The sequence below is a fragment of the Amblyomma maculatum genome, chromosome 1, assembly GCF_055883805.1.
Source record: "Amblyomma maculatum isolate TAMU_Amacu chromosome 1, ASM5588380v1, whole genome shotgun sequence".
In the NCBI taxonomy this organism is placed as follows: Eukaryota; Metazoa; Arthropoda; class Arachnida; order Ixodida; family Ixodidae; genus Amblyomma; species Amblyomma maculatum.
In genome coordinates, this window is record NC_139344.1 from 367,677,269 (window position 1) to 367,698,259 (window position 20,991).

At 48.5% G+C, this 20,991-nt stretch overlaps 1 pseudogene across 1 annotated transcript; it reads left to right on the forward strand.

Annotated features, from left to right (window-relative positions):
* The first annotated feature begins 607 nt into the window (after window positions 1-607).
* On the forward strand, window positions 608-19,347 carry LOC146208076 (uncharacterized; annotated as a pseudogene). The gene is made up of 7 exons (XR_014700570.1): window positions 608-772; window positions 8,319-8,614; window positions 9,558-9,736; window positions 10,021-10,213; window positions 12,223-12,532; window positions 13,777-13,941; window positions 17,201-19,347. The product of XR_014700570.1 is annotated as an uncharacterized LOC146208076 (transcript).
* Window positions 19,348-20,991: the final 1,644 nt, after the last annotated feature.

The window sequence follows — 20,991 nt, forward strand, 5'->3', positions numbered from 1 at the left end:
AATATATTGCTCTTTTGAAGAAAGGATGGAAAACGCTCGCAATTACCGCCAGTCAAGTTTAGATCGCTAATCAGGAGCAGTTTGCTTCTTTGGAACCGAGACATGTGCTTTTCTAGTTTGAATAGATAATGAACTGAAGCATCATGAGATCTGTAAAGGGCAAGCAAAATGAAGCTATGGCCCCAGCATGAGATCTTTATACATAGACCTGTATGTAGTCTTTAATTAGGACTGCAACACCCCCTCCCCTGAATTCGCCATCCTTACGAAAAACTCACAATAAAAGTACCAAACAGCCCGTCCATCATTGAAATATAGGCACGTTCTCCTTATTTGTACCTTCCTTATTTCTGGACAACGAAGCACGGAATTAAGTCAGAAGGTAATCATGCATGACCAGGCACGAAAGTTACAGCGGTTGCATTCGATATCAAGCGCGCACGCTAAAGATGCTGCACTCGATATCCCGAGATATGCTTCACGCTCGCACTACCACGTAAAAAGCAGCAAGTAGGCACGGCGCATGCGCCGGTATGACCGCTTCATCCCCCCCGCAACACGTATTCTGAGTGTCACTCAGAAGCCGTGCCATACGGTAGCTAAGTGGGTGAAGTGTCGAGCTCACACTCGCGAAGACGCTGGTTCGAATCCCAGCGCCAGCAGCGCTTCTGCCTTTGATCGCTGTGTTGTGGAGACCGAGATTCTTACTGGTGTCGTTCCGGACCCTTGCAGACTCCGGCTGTACACTTAGCCGCCGTGTGTGGTGGATAAGGTGAGGTTGTGTGCCTTTTAGGCACAGCATTTCTTCTCGCATGTCTCCCGGGTTGTTTAGAATCGTAATTCGGTTGTTTGTCAATGTTTTCTGTGACGATGTGTCTTCGCTGCTGCAGTTCGTAATAGTAATCCCGCAACGAAATCTGCAATAATCTAGCCGGGAGAACTTACAATTTGGCGGAACATTCGAAAAGCGTGAAGACCTGCCAATCGGCTCGGGAGCCACGACTGATGCAAGATAAAGTCAGGTCATTCAGGCGGACGCTTTCGATGTAGGTGGAAAGGAAAGCACTCTAGTGCTGTGCGATATCAGTGCCCGCTAACACCTCAGGTGGTCGAAATTCCCAGAGCTCTCCACTACGGCTAACCACTTACGCTACGGCGTCTATCATACCTGATTCGCTTTGGGGCGTTGAACACCAAAACAAACCCAACCTGTAAGGAACGCTCGCTCGCTGGTAGTATTCTTACGACCTGTCACTAACGATATGACTGTAGGTTTACATAATCAAAGGTTATAATTCTCGCTAGAGCGTTAGTAACGAATGTGTGAACCAACCTCAGGCTTTTTGTTCCCGTTTATCACAAAACTGTTCTCTGCCTGCAATGAGCCTAACTGCTCCCGCTCTCGAGCTGTAGCCGATAGCGGAAATGTACGGTGACGCTACTTCTCTTGAAATGAGCCAGCTAAAATAGGGCTGCAATAAACATCGTGCTGGGCTAGTCAGTTAATCACATTCAGTAAGAAGACAGAGCAAAAAACAACCACAGAAAAATTAAAATCAGCTGATAGTAGCGTTCTTTTGTGTCGCGTGCTCTTCTATGGTTGGCTTTTTTTGCTGTCTTCGTACCGAGTATATGACAGGAGGTAGAAGCAGTGCCGAGCGCGAAACAACATGCTTAATAAAGTTCACATTTAAGAGCGCATAAAGTCGACGATGGCTCAAAGCTACAATGCTCAGGCCCTTTCGTTTTACCCTGCGCCCGTTAAGCACTAATGTTTTTAAACTAATCTAACTTATCACGTTAATACACACTACAAGTTAATAGCTAATAGAGGAGCTGTATTACACCGGCGGAGGAGTACAATCACATATACCCGCGTTTAGATTCAGGGAACACTGGTGGTACGCTTCTCCGACCGTATACGTACTAAACTCCCTCCCTTTAATGCGCTGTGTCTCGAACACTCGCCCTTCGCAATTGCGAAAATTTCTTGCCAAATTTGCACCCCAGCTACTAAACAGAAATCGTTCTTTATCAAACATAGCTACGGCGTGCGCACCCCCTACAGTTTTTCGTGTATCTGTCATTCACCTGACGCTATGGCATTTTCGCATATACGCTCGTAATAGCGAGGAACTTAGCGTGTGGAGGTCCCAGAGCGACGGCGGTGAGCTTCGCTGCCAAGTGCCTCTCCTGCAGCTGCGATTCTGCAGGGGTGATTCTCATCATCTTATGCCCGGATCGACTGGAGCGCTTGCCTGAGAGACGGGTTTTGAGACTGTCTTTAGCGCATGAAGGAGAGGGCCATGTTTCATAAGCGCAACCCGATACTATCGCATGAAATTCAACCCTCTCGGTGTCTTTGATGCCAATCATCAAACAACGTCACTGGTTTTCTTATCACACCATAAAATGCAAGTCAGCATCGAATATATACCATTTTCATGATATTATAGAATTCGGTTTAAAAGTTGGTCACAATCACTGAAAAAGATAGTTAGTATTCAGCGCTAAATATGACATTGAAAGCGCGAAGCTTTGACGATAAGGGGAACGCTTACACTCCACCTCAAAGACATCACGCGATAGCGGCCTGTGGTCCAGTGGGGTGCTTCCACATTGAGAAAAATCGACGCATGACGCACATTTCGTATTGCGAAAGCCGTTTTGAGACATGGTAAGGTGCCTCAGACTTGGAACACGGAGGCGCCATCTGTCTCCGCAACGACGCAGAATGTCCACGGCCGGTCTCGAGGGAGAGCGCGCGCTCTTTCTTACGGCCTTCCTTCCTCCATGCCGCGGGAACAATGGGAACGTTTCTCCCACGGCCGGTCTGGGAGGAGAGCGCGCGCTCTTTCTTACGGCCTTCTCAATCGCCGCGGGAACAATGGGAATGTTTCTCCTTGAGTTGCGCTCTCTGCCACCGCAAGGGGCGCGACCTGCTCACTGTTCGCTCCGCGTCTACTTCAGCGGCGGCGGGTGGCTTTTGCCTGGTTTCGCGCTGTCGCTCGCGAATTTCGTGGTTAGTGCAGCCCCGAAATTAAAGAACACAGAACGTAGATAATGCAGCGGCATGTCGTCAACGTACTACACACGTGAACGGATATAAAAAACACTGTCGTTCCGCAAACGTTCGACAAGCATGGCATACATTGCGGAATGGTAGCTATTTTTGTCTATTTTAGTCCGAATTTTTCCCAAGCCTGTACAAGAATGGGAACAACAACAACAACAAAACTGAATGAGAAATGATTACATCGAAGCTTCTTCAAGGCTAACATGATAGCAACTCGTCTGCTACAGCAAAACCGGCTTTAGCGCTAGATGCGAAACCATTCATGTAACACCGAAGATGAAAATAATTTCATAAAAAATGTAATGTAAATTGCAAAATGCTTGCATGATATAAAAGGTTAGTATAACAGTCAAAGTAAACGTTGTAGGGTTGAGTTTTAAATGTTAATACAATTCATATATTAGCCAATGTGTGGTATTATACACATTATTTTAATTTTGTAAATAAACATTGTTTTAATGAAATTTTTACATGATATTAAGCTTGTTATGAAAGCACTAAAAAATGGTTTGATATTCATGACACCACTTGTGCTCGAAGTGGTAAAAAGCGGCCAATAAATGATGAAGGTGATACTCGATGTAATGACTTACAAATAAGTTCACCTGCTATATAGAAAGTATGCAAGAAACTTTAAAGCGTTAAAGAAGGACACTCTCACTGAAGACTCATTTCAAGCCCTATATAGCGACCCATTGAGGCTCTCTTCGGGAAAGTAAGGTTAATGTAAGGGAATGACATATGCTAGATGCGAGGGCCGTAACAGCTAGCGGCACATGACTACATTGTCGAGACAGACGTTTCATCTGAGAGCAAAATCAAGGCACTGAAGGAAGTGATGGCATCTCCTACAATTCCATTTCCCACTGTCACATATTCCGGTTTACCTTACGCCGCTGGATATATCGTTTAGTTGATTAATCAACTTCGGATGTGACGCTTGCTCTATTCTTCTTGAAACTAGCGAAAGAAGCAGCCCCATGTAGTACGCTCTTCTACGAGGACAATATTCTACTGGACTGCATTATCCGAAACCAGAGCTTGTTGCCCTATTGGACAAGCTTTTTTTTTTTTTTTTTTTTTTTTAGGAAACGCTGCCGTGCACCTACTATACACACAAATGTTTTCGAAGTACTTAAGATCCTGATTCAGTCAGCATTTCAGAATTCAACACTGAGTTGCCCGAAAGGAATTGACAACAGCTATGTTATTAGGTCCGCTTCTTTGATATTTGAAACATTTCTCAAAATTCTTCTTCTTAATTAATTATACCAGGAAAGTGACAGAGAACACCGAGAGGCCAACTCCTTATGCGCACAAGCCGTGCAGGAAGATTTTGAGACTGAATTTTCTAGACGCAGGTCGCGTTTTGATGAATTGATGAGCATATAGTGCAATGTGTAACTTTGAAGGACAATTTTTTTGTTTGCCGCTCTTTTCAATTCTGCTTAACTGTTTATGCCGATTTCCTTGATTAAAAGTAGTCGCGAGACTACATATACATCTTCGGTCGTTCAACTGACTGATATGTTTTGAACGAAGCTAGAACAGCCCACTCCATTAGACAAGTGAAATGTTTACTATATGAGTAATTTTTGTTCTTTACTCTGAATCTGAGACGCGCCATGAATTTTTGCCCGTGCCTCTTCTGATCTAAGCGAAAACGGTAGCGGTTGACAGAATCTCCGCCCAACAGTTCACTATGCACTCACGTCAGGTCGCGCTACACCTGCTTAAAACGTTCAAAGGCACATTGCATAGCCTGGTAAATTTAGTTTTGTACAAAACTTAGGGGTAAAAAATGTTGAAGTGTTCCCGAAGCTTCATTCGACCGTGCAAGGCCGCAGTGACGAAGGAGAGCGCGCGTGAGCGGATTGTTGACTGTATTTTATTCCTCGTACACGATAAATATTCGATGTTGATTACGGATTTTGTATAAACCATAAGGGGCGAAATGTCAGGACCTGCAGGTTGCAACTGACGCGGGCGAAGCTAAAAGCGAGCGCGCGTTTCCCTTGCGCGTGAACGGCTGTAACGAAGGGGTAGCAGTGGGGCGGTGGCGACCCCACCGAGGCGCGGCGGGCGGTAGAAACAGACCCATTGGAGAGGCCGTAAGAGAAGAGAAGCGCTCTCTCCCTCGAGACCGGCCGTGGTTTCTCCTTGAGTTCCGCTCTCCGCCGCCGCAATGGGCGCGACCTGGGGCCGTATTACGGACCGCTCTATAATTGAGAGCGCTCTAAAACGCCCGCTCCTATTGGTCGCCGTCGCCATCTTGAAAAGTTGCGTCACGGGATGCTGCGATTGCGTCGCGGAGGCGAAAAAACAGATGACGTCGCGCACCTAATTATGCCCGTAGTTTTAGACTATTTTTGTAGAGCGCGATGAGACGGTCTAAAACGTTTTAGAGCGAGTTATAGAGCGAAAATGGCGGCGGCGTCCGCGGTGGAGTGGTGTGAGTGGTGGCTGCGGCGCTGAAGCGGCAACGCCGGCGCGAGCAACGACGAAGGGCTGTGTGTGAGAATGCGTTCTACTTGTTCGGCGAGTTGTTTCGATGCCTATTTCGACTTGAAAATGTGAAAGCGGAATGGTGGTGCGACGAATGCGCCGATGAACTGTGATGAAGCTTGCAGTCGACCGCTCTGACGGTGCGGCTGTCATGCGTGCTTCGATCTTTTTTTTTTTTTTTTGCCTCCGGAGGATTTCGTCTCCACAGGTAGTCGGCCTCTCATAACTGACGGTGAGCAAGTGCGTGCGTCAAATGGCTGAACTCAACTAAGGGTGGTTGGGCTCCGCAGTGCGCCCAAAGCAAAAGGCGGAGGCGAAGGTGACATACAGTGCAAAACGAATGAAAACGAGCGAGGTTGGTAGTGTACGCTTGCTTTTCCCCGTGCTCGTTCTAACTGAAGCATTTGTGTGTGAGACGTTCGTGTGGACATAAAAGTTTATTTTGCCTGTGCTCCGCGATCGATCTTTCTTTTGTTTCTGTTTCCTAAAGAAAAATAAAGCCCCGATTACACTGCTTTCGATATGATTTCTCCGCGCATTTAGGACCATCACACTACCTTGACATCAGACGATGCGCAAAAGCCGGCACTAGCCGTGGAATCAGCTGTTTTACTGAAAATCGCCATTTTTACGGTTTGTTTACCTCTGCCAGCGCGACCTCGCGGCAAAAGAAGCTACCCACGAGAGCGTTTAATTGCAAAACTGTAGCTGCTTTTTGATTTTTTTGATGAAATTGAACTTTAAATGCGGCTTCTTGAAAATATAAAACTTTAGTTAATTTATTCACACGCTATATCTATAAAAAAGTTAGCAAACGGCTCCTTGACGTGCGAATAAACCTGTTGCCGTGAAAATAAGCGGCCCGGGGCGGCACCCTGGCGATCATTGGTTGATTCCGATTTTCGTCACGCGTTGACGTCTCGCCGAGACGTCACGGCGTCGTCATTTTGACGTCACGCTCTATAACTTTAGAGCGAGAACCGTAATTCGGCCCCTGCTCATTGTTCGCTCCGCGTCTGCTTCAGCGGCGGCGGGTGACTTTTGCCTGGTTTCGCGCTGTCGCTCCCGGATTCCGGGGTGAGTACAGCCCCGAAATGAAAGAACACAGAAGGTAGATGCTGCAGCGGCATGTCATCAACTTTTTACACACGTGAACGGAGTCTTTATATAAAAAAACACAGTCGCGCAGCAAACGTTCGACAAGCGTATGACATACATTGCCGCAATTAAGGTAGTCACTTTTGTCCATTTTAATACGAATTTTTCCCAAGCCTGTAGATAGGAATAAAAAATAACTCAATGAGCAGTGATCACATCAAGGCTTCTCCAAGGCTAACATGACAGCATCACGTTTGCAACAGCAAAACAGTCAGCGCTAGATACGAAACCATCTATACAGCACCGAAGATGAAAATGTTTTCATAAAAAATGTAATGTAAATTGCAGATTGCTTGCGCGATATAAAGTATTAGTATAACAGTCAAAGTAAACGTTGTAGGGTTGAGTTTTAAATGTTACTATAATTCATATATTAGCAAATGTGTTGTATTATAAACATTACTTTCATTTTGCAAATAAATGTTTAAGAAATTATTACATGATATTAAGCAATATATAACACGCTACAATGGGCTCCTTGTGGCTGTATTCACTTAGGGTGCGTTGATAGTTCTGCGTCTCTCCGGTGCTGCTATGGAGGCACCCTGTAAGCCGCCATTACGGCGCACTCATCCACAACTTGTTAAAAGGATACTGAATTAGCCCCTTCTGCGCTGCTCCCTACAGAATTTTTCGGTGCTTCTGGTAGCGAGATAAGCATCCAGGACTGCTGGCAGCGCGGTTTTCAGGTGGTTTCTGACGCCGCTGGCAGTTACCTCCGGACCAGCAGCAAATCAAAGCTTTTTGGGGGGCCTCGCAGATTTTGCTGAGCTCACAATTTCACTCTTGTGCCAGATAAGTATAGATGTTTCATTTTGAAATCCAAATGCACGTCTAGAAACCTTTTCTGACGAACAGAAATATGCGTAGCCGAAAGGAGACTTCTTCTACATCTACTTCTACAGCGAACCAACACTAGCCGGAGTTGTCTTCGGTTAATCTGGTAAGGGCCAGCGCCAATGGGTAGCCGACAGCCGCGGCCTTCAAGGGTCACTGTCCAGGGAAGGACCTTGTAAGCGAAGGAGCCCAGTGTTTCGATCAGGAACCAGAGATAGTCTTTGCAAAATGCTACAGTGACACGCGCGCCGCAAAGCAACGAGAATACAAATCAAAGCTCTCTCATGCTCTCCTTCGGGAAGTCAGCTTTCCCGTTCCCTGCGCCGGCCCGTCGAGCCGCAGCTATGACGTATTTGTCGAAAGCGACGTCCATTGGTCCGTCTCGCTGTCTGAGGGTGAAGGATGGGTGTCTACCTCTCGCTGCGCGCTTTTCTCTCGCCACGGCCAGACTGAATCCAGCGGCGAGCGCTCCCTCGCCCGTTACTTTTTTTTTTTTTTTTCGGAGTGCCACGCCCCACCTCCCGCCAAACTCTGAGGAGGAAGAGGAATTTGTCTTGCGGAGGCTAGACGACCGGGCAGGAGAGTGAAAAACCTCTGAGAGGGAACGGAAGGAGAGGGAAGCGCAAAATCGATTGATTGAAAAACTTTGACAGAAGGGTGGACAGTGGGCCTTTAAGAGACGCATGTTGGTGTTTGGTCTACGCCTACGTTAAGCGTACATTGCGTGGCTTCCTCTGCGCAGTCCTGGGCAGAGACACGGGGGACGCAGCTCTGCGCAACCGGACCATCTTCGTGGAGGCTACAACCATGTCGCGGCTGCGTAGCCTGCTCCACAAGAGGTCCCTGCACTGGAAGCGCATGCCCATCCATCGCACCCTCTGCTGGCTGCTCCCCATGGTTCTGCTCCTATTGGGCGGTCACTGCGAGAGCTTCCTGCTGGCCGGCATACCCACTCATGGCGATAGGCTCACCTATGACAACCGGAACATCGTGACCAAGGCCGTTGGATTCTGCGGCGTCAAGGGCGGGCGTTTCCAGGTGGGTATCGTAGATGATTATCCAGAAGCTCGTCACAGCATAAAAAAAAATATCGGTTGATACACTTAGGGCCACCTGCATTTGTGAATGCCAAAGCATTAGTCTTTGTGGCGCAATCTCTCGGCAAATATATTCTAAATGTATTAATATTGTGAAAGAAGGCTAGGTTGAGACGGCAAGGTCGTGACGGCAAGGCCAGCGATGCCTTGTCTAGCGTTTTACTCCGATGACAAAACCCAGGCGCGTGCCGGAGCCGGCGCCGCGGGACGATGATGATGGTATGTACAAATGAAAGAGGAAGATCATGGCATGTACAAATTAAAGAACGTCCACGGAAGGCTCACAATATTTTCACTTGGGTTTATTATATTGATCTCGCTTTTCCCGAAGTCTCTCCCGTTACTAGTATTTCTCGTCCTGAGCTCGCTTTTGGCGCATTGCCTTGGCTACCTGTTCGATCGGAGACAACGAGATTGCTGTGTTAGCAGCGAGCGCTTCTCTCTTCGCAGGTCTTGCTGCCTTCCTTGTGGTAATATGCTTGGCCGTGGCTGTGCCTCTTCGCAGTCTAAGCATTAGCGAAGCCTACTCCGTGACTCCGTGGAGCCTTGATTGTAGACGGTTGACTGTTCATCGCGCAGACAGCTATCTGCTGACTATTGACACGGCAGAATAGCAAAAATAGACAGGCATATGTGCGCGCCTCCGCGAAACCTAGCATGCGAAACCAAGCAAGCTTGTTACTGGCACTCAAGATACGGTGGCCGCCACACTTCATTTAGGTACCATATCGCAGTGTCATATTCGATTTAAAACCGAGCACGCAACACAAAGGACATTGCCGTCTCTTGTATAAACATACATGGACTAGTCAGGCAGTTCGTGTGGTAACGTCAAAGGCGTCAAAATTGTAGCTGTACATCTTCTTCGTCCGTCGCCTCTGCAGCAACTCATGACCCAAAGCATGCGTCCCGTGATGGAGGATAGTGGCGTTCAGCTGGAGAGCATTAACCTCACCAACATCGCTAAAAAGCTGCTCGCCTTGGCGGAGGACGACGTCTACAGCTACGTCTTTAAGTACCAGTTCGGTGCGGTCTCGAGGGAATCGACATCCGGCTACGGAAGGCATTGTGTTTGGGCAGAGCGAATAGTTTTATATACTAGGTAGATGTCTTCATGAAACTGTCTGCCAACAGAGGAGCCTCATGCGTACAGAATCTTGTTGGCATGCCGGATGCGACAGTGGGATTCACATTTAAAGGGAGTTTCTCATTTTTACTTAAACACATATTTTTGGATTTTATAGTAATTATTTGCAATACTCAGTCGCACAAGCCATGATGACATGTGGTGTTTAATATCCTGAGTGTCATCTCAAAACGTAGCTTTAATTTTGGTCTTTAATACAGTTCCTGCGTTTCCTTACAACATGCTTGGGCCTCAGCATGTCGTACCGACAACTCAGGATCAGACTGGTTCAACGGACAGAACCCGCATTCGGCGCTGCTGGCCCTGAACCTACTGTACAAGGCACTCCTCCGCCACCTGACTGGAGACAAGGCGGCAACCATTCGGTTCACGAATGCCCCGCACACCTTTCAGGCACGTTGCCACCAAGGTAGAGAAAAAAGAGAAACGAAAGACCTAGTGAAAGTTTTCTCGTTTCAGTACCATCTAAAACAGCATATATGTATTTAAAGGATTTTGCAAATAACACTACCTGAGCAGTGTTCGTGTCACAATGTCATCGTGCGGATCTCGTGCGAAGTTTGCACTGCTTTTCTTAAGATTTGCATTTTGAGGCTATTTTTTATTAGCACGAGGTGGACATACACGGGCACTCTCACTTCAAAATGTGATGTATAAGCTGTTCCTATATTTGCAAGCCTAATAATCTGCGACTTCTACATTCTGCCTTGTTTTAAGTAATTGCGAATTAGTTGTACAAGCTGTCTACATATTTGTAACTTCCAAAACCTACGACTTCTACATGTCTTGTTTAAAGAACTAATTAGTTTATAGGCAAATAGTGTTAGGCAGGCGAAAGAGCTACAACAGCAATTAGGAAGAGCAATCGATCACATAGTGGAACACCAGCTGCTGTGTTCTGTTACAAAGCTTTCCAGTGCGCTTTCATTACGCGAATTCAGTTTTGGGCTGTTTATGATTAATTATATGCCCCTTTGTTTCGTGCTGCAAACAACTTGGTGTAATTTGTGAAACAGTAGCATGAGTATCATTTAGTGTAAACAAAAAGCACGGCGGCAAAAAGCTTGGCATGGCTATACATACGGCAGGTTGCATCAACAATGACTAATTCGCATAAACTGACATATAACGGACTCTTTCCTGCATCAATATTTTTGCACAGGAACGTACCCTTGCTGAGTAGTGTGCGAAAAAATTCATAACTGAATGAGAATGGTCAGGAGGCCTTTCTGAAGCTGATCCTTGGAGAACTAATAAATCAGGCTTACACATCGTTTCTACTGCAATGGTCTTAATTAAACAGGTCGCCTGTAAGGGTAATTCATATGACGGGAATGGATAGAGCGGAGACGGCGGTCTCTACACTGATCTCAGTAGTAGTATTGAAGATCAAAGGCTTAGTAGTATATCGGTGTTGATGTTGGAGCATTGACCACAGAGCCAAATAAAACAGCACATGGTGTAACTATACTTACACTGCGTCCATGAAAATTCAGTTACGAACACGCAATGAAACGCATCAGCTCCGCCTTTAAAGGTGTGTTTCGACGGGAGGACCGGAGCGCGGACGGTCCGCGCGCGTCAGCGCTACCCGCGTCTCACGTGACGCCGACGTCACTGCTCTGAGCGACAGCGAGAGAGCGGCGCAGCCGTCCGGGGCCCCGTAGGGTGCCTCGATGTAGCGCGCCGCTGGTATCGAGGCACCCTAGGGCCCCGGATCGCGGAGCGGACTCAATATGCCAAGCGCCTTTTGCAATTAGCGCGGACCGAGCGTCCGCCGTGGACTGAGATTGTTTTTGCTCTTTTTGCTTTATCGTTGCAACCTCCGCGTTGCTGCGCCCGCGCTTTTCGTCTCGTATTCAGTTCGAGTGGGGTATTGTTTGCTGTGTATGCGCTGCGTCGTTCGCTGTGTTCGCAGTAGTGCATCGTTTTTTTGTGTTTGTGCTTGTGGGTGTGCCAGAGTTGTAGCTTGACTCGGTTTCTAGGGCTGATTATGGGTGAAGTAGCGAAAAAAAAGCGCTCAGTGATGAAGCGACAGTCACGTTTTTAGCACTAGTGGTTTGGTTTGTGGGGTTTAACGTCCCAAAGCGACTCAGGCTATGAGAGACGCCGTAGTGGAGGACTCCGGAAATTTCGACCACCTGGGGTTCTTTAACGTGCACTGACAACGCACAGCACACGGGCGCCTTGCTTTTCGCCTCCATCGAAAAGCTGCCGCCGAGGCCGGGATTCGATCCCGCGTCCTTGGGAACAGTAGTCGAGCGCCGTAAACACTGCGCCACCCCGGCGGAGGATGGGTACTGAGTGACGCTAAGGGTGTACCTTGAGTGTGGGGACCTAAGAATGCGTCTTAAATGTGGGGAGGTAAGGGTTTGTCTTGAATGTGTGGCGCTGTGATACAGGGCGAGGAGAATGCAGGCGTGGTGCTGAGCTTCCGCGAGTCCTAGCTGCTGGACAGCCCGCGGCGCGGGAGCACGGACTTCATAGTACACATGGTGCTGGTGCGCGTCTTGTGTGCCGTGTTCGCACCCACCGCGCTGTGCTACCACGCGATACACTTCGTGGTCGTCGTTCTGGGCGAACGCGTGTCCGGCGCTAAGCACATGCTGCTCATGACGAGCGTCAGCGGCACTTTCGCGGGCTGGGACACGCGGTCGCCTTCACCGCCGCCACGACCGCCTTCCGCCCTTTCCTCAGCATGGAGCTTCGCCCGTAAGCCGCTAGTTTGTTTTCGCATCTATCGTGTCGTCGTAGCCCGAGCCTCCCTCCTGACGTCCTGATCTCACTGCTCTGTGCCTGTCGTGGTGGAAACCCGCCTTTTTTGAATGCCTAAGCGACCATGCCTGACTTTGCGTGACGCCCACGCGTACGCTGCTTGTCTGTAAATGCGACAGCGTTGAACGGCTCAGTGACCAAAAATAATGGCGTTGGCCCTATCGGCTTCGTGAGTAAAGCGTCACGAGAATGCCTAAGGCAGGGTGTAGTTGGCGCTTGTCATCGCCAGACATTGATTGCGCGGCGGGCTGCGGGATGTTACGAGAACATGTGAGATGTAGTAACTAGGAGCTGCAAACTGGGGCAGCACATCTGAGATACGAGGATGAGATGCGTATCGAACCCAGGATCGGTTGGTTCCCAATTAGACACATATATCCCTAGCAGGCACGTTGACACGAATTGGTTATAGCAAGGCCTTATAGCTATGTGAGCTGCTCTTTCTCACGACTATATATGACTATATGCTAATGAAGTGTGCTCGAGAACGAGGATCGACAAAGGGTTAACAAGGGTCGCGTCATACCGGTAAAGAAGTGTTTCGCAAAAATATTTTAGCTCTTCCTTTTTCGTATCCTACGAGAGGTTGTTGCGAACCTTCGCCAACACATCTTCAATTTTTCTTCGTTTCAGATGCCATATTTGTCATCTTTGCTTTATATACTTTCGTGGCAATCAGCATGGCTTACTTGTTCTCCTTTTGGTACGAGAGGTCGTCGAAGGCCCTCTTAACAATAACCACCATATAATTAGCTGGAGGTGAGTTCTTCCCCGGGTAGCCTTCCGAAACGCCGCAGATATCCACAGAAACATTTAAAAACTTTAATTACGGAACCACTCTAGTTAATGTTAGAGACCATCTTATTAGGATAAATGCGAATATATTTCAAAATATGTTTGCCGCAGTCGCATATACGTACAAGTGAATTCGTTTAGCGATGTGCTATGTAATGGTTCAGTAGAATGGAATTCTTCCCTGTTGCTTCCAATCAGAGTGCATGATCGGGATTTACTGATACTTTGGTCATTAGGTGTATGTATTGCATAGGCTCATAAGTTTGAACACTTGCAGAAATTAGATTGTTAAACTCATACCCGCGGCAAATGTGCTGCACGAAATGATAGACTTGTCTATTATCGGACGATTCTGTGTGCTATTCCTTCTTTTAGAGCGTGTATAGACTCTTCTCCAAGTCACCAACGTCGGCTGCGCAGGAGTGCTGGGCTCCCTGCTGTTCACCGCCGCGGACCTATTCGTGTTCTCGCCGATGTACCGGCCTGGTGTCAGAAGCCTTTTGGCGCTGCCTATCCGCTGGGTACCCACCCACCCTGCCACTATGGGCATCGTGAGTGTTCCCGATGGTCGCCTCTTGCTCGCAGCTTTGTTTCCCATTTGTCACTCCATTGTGAACTTCACTTCCACTTCATATTAATATTATACCCGGCTCCGGCGAGTAATATACTTTACACTCTCCTCGTATACGCAAATAGTTCTCAGTGCATGCTACGAATGGTTCAGTATGCAGTACAAGCTTTGAAGGCGTTAATGGCCCATTGTTGGTATCCTAATATGATCTGGATTTCAGACGCAACAGTGCGCCTTAGAATGCATTCTAGCATTCGAAAAATTCCAATGGTATCTAATTGGCCCTCTTCGATAGCGTACAAGCTACTGTTGTCACTGCAGCGAATTTTGTATTATTCGTTTGTGGTTGTGTCGGTGCAACCCTACACTTCTGTCTGCACAGCCCCACCTAAGCCGTTAGATCACATCCCATGAAGCGGTAGCACAGGACGTTCCATATGCGCACTGCTATAGGCTAGGGTGACGCTTATAAACCCTCTCAAAAACCAAACGCAGGCGGCATAGATACCTAAAAAAATGAAAGATTGCACAGCCATCTTCGTAGCTCAGTTGGTAGAGCATCGGACACTAAATACGGAGGTCGAGGGCTCGGATTTCACCAACGGCATGTGGTTGCCCCCCTATTTTATTTATTTTTATTTATTTATAAATAGTAGACATTCTTACTTCTTGCCAATTATCTGCACAACTCCTATGCATTCCTTATTTTTGTTACTTTGTATGTATCTCACAACGCGCCCCTCGTTTCTCCTACCTTTATCTATTGATGGCTATGAGTCATAATCATAGACGCGGCTAATAAACCAAGTAAAATAAAAACGGGAGTAAGTATAGGAAGGAAAATCTCGCACGGCAGAAAGAATAAAAGCATTAAGACAAGGAACGGTATAATGACACAAGAAGAGAGTGAGAACAAGAAGGCCTAGTCGGTGGGAGGTTTCGATCGTTGTCTCGCTAGTGTGACATAGCCGTCTTGCGAGTGACGCTGCGCCGACTGTCGGTCGACTGTTTTCGTCGGTCCAGTGTCACATATAGACGCAGACATCAGGAAGACGCTTTGTTAGCAGACAAAATTGGCGCCGTGTCGTGCTAGTGTGATAGGCCCTAGGCTGACAACGACACCAACACGACCGAAAACCAGATGTCTTCCCAGTGTGACAGACTTTGAGGCCGGAGACACCGACAAAATCGGTCTGTCCACTGTCGGCGGTCAATTATTCTCGAGGTCGGCCGCAGAGCAAAAAGCACCCCTTTAGCACTAATATGTATAAAAAATTATAACTGATCTTATAACACGTGAACCCCCCCCCCTCCCCCCCCCCCCCCTCCCACCCCTGAACTACAACACGTGAGCGCGCGCGGCCGCCGAGTGCCTGTGGTTGTAAACGGCAGCATTTCGCATTCGGGGCATGCAGATTTGCAGTGCGCGTCTGAAGTCGCAACCAACGCGAGCAATATTTCCGCATTTCCGAATTGCACAGAACAGTACAAAATAAACAAAGTAAAAGCTAAAGAAATGACGAAGAAGCGATCATTTTCCTGGAGCCAGCCTATAGAGCTGCCGATCTTCTTGCGCATCAGAGTATGTTTACATCGTCTAGTCACTGCGTTGCTACATCGCAAGCAATTTCAACGTTACGCTACGCATCACGCAAGACATTTTTCCGCCATAATTCAATGTGCTTCAGTAAGTACATACGTGCGTAAAAAGAGCAGAACTTGCATTCATTGCAGAACCAACAGCAGCCGCGGTCCCGCAGCCGGTCCTTTCAACTATGCCGAAGGTTTTACCTGCTACTGCACTGCACCACATGGTTTTAAATATCGGCATTTTTTGCTCTCAGCATGCTGGGCAGTCTGCAGTAAATCGCTAAACGCCTGTAGTTCTTACAGCCTTCGTGATTTTCACACTGCAATAAAGTGAGCACTTCAGCTAAAACCATATTTTAGTCTCCGAAAGAACAGGTTTGGTTTGGTTTGCGGGGTTTAACGTCCCAAAGCAACTCAGGCTATGAGAGACGCCGTAGTGGAGGACTCCGGAAATTTCGACCACCTGGGGTTCTTTAACGTGCACTGACATCGCACAGCACACGGGCGCCTTGCTTTTCGCCTCCACCGAACAGCTGCCGCCGAGGCCGGGATTCGATCCCGCGTCCTTGGGAACAGTAGTCGAGCGCCGTAACCACTGCGCCACCCCGACGGGGTCCCGAAAGAGCAGATTAGGTTTAGTTTATTTAATAAAAAAGTGAAGAAAAAAAATGCTTTTGTAGTGCAGTGGTTACCGCAGTTGGCTATGAAACGACAGGTCATAAGGTCAATCAGCAAAACGAGGAACATTTTTTTCTGTTTTTTTTTTTAATATCTATTGCCTCTTATCTGTTGCGAACGGCGTTTATTTTTCAAACATGGCTTTTCTACCCCAGCACCCGCAGGCGTGAAACAATGGGCAGTAATAGAGAAAAAGCGTCCCTACGGGAGAAACTATAAAAAGAATTTCGCGTGTCAGAAAACGAAATAGAAAGATTAAGAAAAGGAATAGTATAATGACACAAGACGAGAGTGACAACGGGAGGGCCGAGTCGGCAGCAGATTTCGCACCGTTGTCTCGCGAGAGTGACATGAGAGTTAGGCGACAGTCAGCCGACAGCCATCTTGCGAGCGACGCGGCGCCGGCACCGACTGTCGGCAGCGTCGGCGCAGTGTGACATAGACGATGACATCAGGAGGACACGGGGTTATCAGACCGAACCTGCGTCTTCTTATGATTGTGTGACAAGTCATTTACGATGTTCTTTCTAAATGGGCAAGAACTGTGGTATCTAATTCACGGTCACGGTCGCGAACTTGCCGATTTCAGCGACGAACAACGCGGAAAGACAACTTGCTTCGCGTCCAGCTGGTTTTCTGCTTTAGCGAAGAAGCAGGACACAATGTTTAAGCCTAAGGAAAAATTCCTGACAGGGTGGCAATATAACTCCACGCCTCCAGCCAACATCGCAGGAGGAGAGTGAATGCTTCCAGAGGCTAGCTCGAAGAAATACGTAGAGAGCAGCACGCCTAAATAAGTTTAATTAATTAGTGTAGGTTAATATAAATGAGCAATTTTAGAAAAATCATTGCAGCCGCTGTAGTCAGGGGTCTTTTAGTGCTTTGGGGTTACTCAGTAAGCAATGATGTTTTCGCCTTGCAAACTTTCTTAGTCTAGCACTGCGAATAACATTTTGCCTTTATCAATGCAGATCTCGCCGACCTACTGGAGCCTTTCAGCGTGGGCCTGTTCGAAGTCGTTTCCCTGGTTCTCGAGGGAGGATTTTTCTTCGCCCTGGTAATCTTCCTCCATTAGGAGTTGCTGAGGATGCGTTAACCAGCCCTTACAAGCAGCGCTTTATTGGAGACTTCGGCTGACGAAAACGTCGCAAAGGAGAAGCAGCAGGTCGAGAACATGTGCAGCAAGCGCGACTTCGAACACGCGCTGCTCGTGCGCAGTTTAAGCAAGGCGTACGGCTTCATCCCCCACATTGCCATCGATAGCATCAGCTTCGAGATGCGTCACAGTGGGTGCCTTGGCTTCATGAGCGTCCTGGGCACGGGCAAAACTACGCTGCTCGGCGTGCTCGACGGCGAGATGTTTCCGACGTCCGGCGACGCCTACATGGGCCCCACGTCACTCACGCGCCACTACAGACAGTGGCTGCGGAACATTTGATACGTTCCGCATGCCCGGAGCCTAGTGGAGACGCTCACTGGCAGGGAAATCATCGGCCTGCTAGCCGTACTTCGCGGAGTCCGGGACGCACAGCGCGTCATGAGGTCTCTTCTGCGAATTGTCGATCTCGCCGAGCCGGACGCGGCCATCACATCGTACAGCGCGAGCGCCAGGGTGCAGCTGTCCCTGACTCTGGCGCTGATGGCCTTACCCAGGCTCTACCTTCTGGCCCTTCCGGACTTGGCCAAGAAGACACGTGCTCTGGTGCGGCGAGTACTGGAATACCTTCGACAGTACAGCACCGTTATATTGTCGTGCGAGCATCTTCGCCACTACGAGGGCGTGTACGACCGCATCGCCATTCTGGCGGCTGGCCGCATCGAGTGTATTGGCTCGGTGAAGGAGCTCAGCGAAAAGTACTCGAGCTGCACCACAATCACGGTGTACACGTTTCCCGACCGCAAGTCCGATATGGAACATCAGCTGCTTACCGTGATGGATGTGATCTACCACTTTCCAACCTGTTCACTGGTGCGATGCTACGAGGGCCTGCTGGAATTCCGAATTTTGAAGTCGCCGACCAGCTTGTGCGGGACTTTCGATCACCTACTATTGCTGAAGCGGAAGCACAAGTTTCACGTTTTCTACGTCAGCGACACTACACTGGACCAGATATTCGGCAGCTGTTACGTTTCGCCACCGACAAGTGTGACAGCTGACGCGGACCCCATAGCAACAGGCAGAACAGCGAGCGGTTCGGCCATTTCGGCGCCGTCCAGTCGGCCGCCCAACGCGTCCTCCCGCGGGCAAGTTTCGGCGTGATCTTTCCACGCGCCAAATGTGTGTGCGTGCGTGTATGTGCAAAAGCTGGCCAAGCCCGGCTCTCGAGGGAGAGTGCGTCGCCCTTGCCCGTCTGCAGGAGGTGGAGGAGATGCGGTCGCGCCACCTGCGATTGAGTCATATCGTCGTATTCGGACTTGCGGGCTCTCCCTTTCCCTGTGAACTGGCGAGCCTATAAAAAGCTGCGGCAAACTCCGCTGAAAGAGCTACTTTGACGCGCCGTAAAGACGACGCTAGACACCAGCTGTGTTAGAGTGTCTGTATTCTCTCCGGGTCAGCTTCTCTGCCCGTTCCTTTATGATGTTGTAGTAAAGGTTGTTTTGTGTCTTTGCTGGGACCATGGAGGAAGGAAGCAACTTAGGAGAGACCCTTGCCATTCCCAATGCATTGAAGAAAGTGTGGCGGAAGTGACGTCAAAATTTAGGGTTAGCCAAGTCGGGCCATTAGCAACGGCGACGCTGTTGCTATGAAAACTCGAGCCACTAGCAACAGCGTTGCTAAGGGCCCTAGGTACGTGAGCGTCGCGGAGAAAGAGAATGCGGAGGGTAAAGGATGTCTAGAGACGTTGCAGCGTCCGGTCGCCGCGCCGGCTTCAAAAAAATGACGTCAGGGCCTCTCCTAAGTTCTTTCCTTCCTCCATGGCTGGGACCGTTGATGCCGTCCGCCGAGCCACGGAGCCGCCAGGCCAACGCTACCGCGGGGCCGCAAGCCCCATGTAATAACTGGTGGCAGCGGTGCGATATCCAGGCGCGCGACCCAAACCTAATACAGCCTAGCCCGCAAACACGTTAGCCTTCAAACTCGCGAATAAGACGACTGCATATGTGGCGGCTTATTTAACACGTGTGATGGGGAGGGAGGGCTCAAAACCAAAGGGGAAGGGGGAAAGCTGAAATGCGGGGAAGGTATAGAGGAGTGAGAATTGTTTGTTAAGTGCCTGTGCAATCTTTACTTGATAGGGTGTGCTATGCGGACCGCAGTCAGGTCTTATATAAGACTGGCCAAAATGAGGTGAACGGATAAAAGGAGAACTCTTTTTGGCTTTCCGCAAGGTGAACTTGTTTTACGGCATATTTATTGTTCGCTTACACCGTCTTGTATTGGTACAATGTAGCTTTCTTTACCATTCTTGTACCCAGAGCAACGCCCCGTGAAAACCTGCAGCCATGACATTCCAGACGCAATATGTGAAAGTGTGGACATGCATTGGTGGGGTGAGGTTTGGTGCAGGGGGATAAGACTCCATATGAACAAAAACTGCGGTAACAGACTGCAACCAGTTTTACTTTATCCTGCTTACAACTACAGCAGTGTTTAGTCACCAAATATATTTTCACTTGCTATTAGGCTACTATAGGTGTGTGCAAATGTGTACGCGCATGTGCGAGGGGTTGCAGGCCGATCGCAAAGAACAACGCGAGGTGCATGTGATTTGGCGATGTCCAGGCCCTCAGCCGACAGCAGCACAAGCAGCTGCCATTCAGCACCAATACGAGACAAGGTATTTTTCCCGAGCATTCTTTAGAACTGCAGCTGCAAAGCTCCCGAAGTGTTGCCATAGGTAAGCGTGGCTAGATCCCCTTTGATACCGATAAAAATTGCTAGCTTTGAGGATGGTATTGCGCTCCTCCTTTGTCTTGCATCTAATTGGAGTTAAGCTGTGGCTATTTTTATTTTTCTCAAATCAATACAGCGTTCCTGTGTGAGAGCGCTACATGCAAAGTGCAATAATAAATGCCATCTGAGAGCAACATTAGAGGATGTTTGGCGCTGTTGAAGTGCTGTGTTGTGTTGAAGTGCTGTGTTGTGTTGAAGTGCTGTGCTGAACTCACCTTCTGGAGCGGTTAAACATCATCATCAGTCGGGGGGTTACAAGAGCGCAACTTCCAACCGTTTTCAGCAGGAGACACACATTTTTTACTTTACATTTTTCCTTATGCTTGTGCTTCAAGCGGAAGCATAACGAAAGCATTACGGAAGCGTAAATATTTAACAGCATCCTGCTGATAAATCTTAACATTTGGCAACGGTTGTTAACTTTTTTATTGCGAAAGCAATACTACTCCCATTTTCAGCCCTTCGCGTAGCCACGGCGTAGTCACGTGATGGCTGTGATGTCATACGAGCTGCGAGAGATGGGCTACCTAGTCGAGTCGTCGGGTAGTGGCTGCGGTCGGTAGGCACGGAGCGCTGCAGCTGGAGCAGCGCTGCTACCGAGTGGAGGCGCTGCTGTCACCTCTTCTTTCAAAGTTGAGAGAAAGAGAAGGAAATCGACACTGTAATGGACGGTTTAAACAGTGAAGACTCTCTGTCGACGTGTTTACGCAGCAGTCAAGAACGTTGGAATGCAACATGGCGGCAACGACGCGTTCAGGAAACGGCAACAACGGCTTGAAAAGGAGCGTGTTGGTCGTGCTGCTCGACAAGTAAAGTATAACGAGACCCTGAGGAAACGGCGTGCAGATGAGACGTCGCAAGAACGAG